We start from the raw sequence: 424 nt of genomic DNA on the forward strand, positions 1-424 counted from the left end.
CTCACTTACTTATTGGGCCGGCCCGTTAACGAGAAAGTGGGACCCACCTGTGCTTTTGGCCCGGCCCACTATCTTGTTGGGCCGGCCCACTTGCTACATGATGGACCCCACATACTAAATGGGCCGGCCCTTTAAAAGGAAAGTGGGACCCACCTGTGTTTTTGGCCCAGCCCACTAGCGTGTTGGGCCGACCCACTTGCTATATGGTGGACCCCACATACTAAATGGGCCGGCCCTTTAACAGGAAAGTGGGACCCACCTGTGCTTTTGGCCCGGCCCACTATCTTGTTGGGCCGGCCCACTTGCTATATGGTGGACCCACATACTAAATGGGCCGGCCCTTTAACTGGAAAGTGGGACCCACATGTGTTTTTGGCCCGGCCCACTATCTTGTTGGGCCGCCCACTTGCTATAAGGTGGACCC

This window comes from Lolium rigidum, chromosome 4 (assembly GCF_022539505.1).
Source record: "Lolium rigidum isolate FL_2022 chromosome 4, APGP_CSIRO_Lrig_0.1, whole genome shotgun sequence".
In the NCBI taxonomy this organism is placed as follows: Eukaryota; Viridiplantae; Streptophyta; class Magnoliopsida; order Poales; family Poaceae; genus Lolium; species Lolium rigidum.